Source organism: Cucurbita moschata, unplaced genomic scaffold, assembly GCF_002738365.1.
Source record: "Cucurbita moschata cultivar Rifu unplaced genomic scaffold, Cmos_1.0 Cmo_Scf00601, whole genome shotgun sequence".
Lineage (NCBI taxonomy): Eukaryota > Viridiplantae > Streptophyta > Magnoliopsida > Cucurbitales > Cucurbitaceae > Cucurbita > Cucurbita moschata.
Genome location: NW_019269117.1, coordinates 1,473 through 3,772, shown reverse-complemented (window position 1 = coordinate 3,772; position 2,300 = coordinate 1,473). Strand labels below are relative to the sequence as shown.

The following is a 2,300-nucleotide window of genomic DNA, read 5'->3' as shown; positions in this document are numbered from 1 at the left end:
CTCTATTAATTAACTTCTTTTCTTTTTTCTTCTTTCTACAGTAATTAACTTCTAAAACTTACACTCTCGAATTCTCGAATTCACTCTAGTAATTAACTTCTATTCTTTTTTCTTCTCTCTACAGTAATTAGCTTCTAAAACTTACACTCTAATAATTAACTTCTATTGTTTTTTAATTAACTTCTATTTACTTGTGTACTCTTAAAACTTACACTTTAGTAGTTAACTTCTATTCTTTTTTCTTCTCTCTACAGTAATTAACTTCTAAAACTTACACTCTAGTAATTAACTTCTATTCTTTTTCTTCTCTCTTAACTTCTATTCTTCTCTCTACCGTAATTAACATTTAAAACTTACCCTCTAGAAGTCACTCTAGTAATTAACTTTTATTATTTTTTCTTCTCTCTACAGTAATTAAGTTCTAAAACTTACACTCTAGTAATTAACTTCTATTCATTTTTCTTCTCTCTTAACTTCTATTCTTCTCTCTACAGTAATTAATTTCTAAAGCTTACACTCTAGAAGTCACTCTAGTAATTAACTTCTATTCTAATTAACTTGTATTCTTTTTTCTTCACTTTACAGTCATTAACTTCTAAAACTTACACTCTAGAAGTCACTCTAGTAATTAACTTCTATTATTTTTTCTTCTCTCTAGAGTAATTAACTTCTAAAACTTACACCCTAGAAGTCACTCTAGTAATTAACTTCTATTGTTTTTTCTTCTTTTTAACTTCTAAAACTTTCACTCTAGTAATTAACTTCTATTTTTTTTTCTTTTCCTTACGGTAATTAACTTCTAAAACTTACACTCTAGAAGTCACTCTAGTAATTAACTTCTATTATTTTCTCTTGTCTTTACAGTAATTAACTTCAAAAACTTACACTCTAGTAATTAACTTTTATTCTTTTTTATTATCTCTTAACTTCTATTCTTCTCTTTATAGTAACTAATTTCTAAAACTTTTATTCTTTTTTCTTCTCTCTTAACTTCTATTCTTCTCTTTACAGTAACTAACTTCTAAAACTTACACGCTAGAAGTCACTCTATAATTAACTTCTTTTCTTTTTTCTTATCTCTACCGTAATTAACTTCTTTTCTTTTTTCTTTATCTCTACCGTAATTAACTTCTAAAACTTACACTCTAGTAATTAACTTCTATTCTTTTTTAATTAACTTCCATTTACTTGTGTACTCCTAAAACTTACACTCTAGTAATTAACTTCTATTCTTTTTTTTTCTCTCTATAGTAATTAACTTCTAAAACTTACACTCTAATATCTAACTTCTATTCTTTTTTCTTCTCTATACAGTAATTAACTTCTAAAACTTACACTCTAGAAGTCACTCTAGTAATTAACTTCTATTATTTTTTCTTCTCTCTACACTAATTAACTTCTAAAACTTACACTCTAGTAATTAACTTCTATTCTTTTTTCTTCTCTATACAGTAATTAACTTCTAAAACTTACACTCTAGTAATTAACTTCTATTCTTTTTTCTTCTCTTTACAGTAATTAACTTCTATTCTCTACAGTAATTAACTTCTATTCTTTTTCTACCTACAGTAATTAACTTCTATTCTTTTTTCTTCTCTCTACAGTAATTAACTTCTATTCTTTTTTCTTCTCTCTACAGTAATTAACTTCTATTCTTTTTTCTTCTCTTTACAGTAATTAACTTCTATTCTCTACAGTAATTAACTTCTATTCTTTTTCTACCTACAGTAATTAACTTCTATTCTTTTTTCTTCTCTCTATAGTAATTAACTTCTATTTTTTTTCTTCTCTCTATAGTAATTATCACAAACCCTATGTAATAATTGCTCATATATTTCATTAACAAAGAAAATAAATGAAATAATGATGATATATTCCATAAACAACTTAATATATAGTCCATAATAAGGGCATTTGGTCTAGTGGTATGATTCTTGCTTTGGGTGCAAGAGGTCTCGAGTTTGATTCTCAAAATGCCCCTCCAAAAGAAAAAAAGCACAATTTTGAAAGAAAAAAAAACAAAAAAAATGCAAAGGAATGCATGGCAATGCACAACTTCAACTTATATAAATTTCATATATTGAGGCATTTGGTCTAAGTGGTATAATTATCGGTTTTGGGTGTGAGAGTTCGATTCTCAAAATGCCCCCAACCATATTATATCAAAATGAATTATGCAAGATAATATGATTTAAAATGGGGTTTTTAAACATTGAACCTAGAAGATGAGAAATAGAGAATGAAACAATGAAACATATTCTTGGAAGAATAAAGATCGTCCGGCTAATCTATTGTATTCT

General features: G+C 26.3%; 1 non-coding gene across 1 annotated transcript; it reads left to right on the top strand.

The window, feature by feature from the left end:
* Positions 1 to 1,908: 1,908 nt before the first annotated feature.
* On the top strand, positions 1,909 to 1,980 carry TRNAP-UGG. The gene has a single exon. It is a non-coding gene; the product is annotated as a tRNA-Pro (tRNA).
* The last annotated feature ends 320 nt before the right edge of the window (positions 1,981 to 2,300 follow it).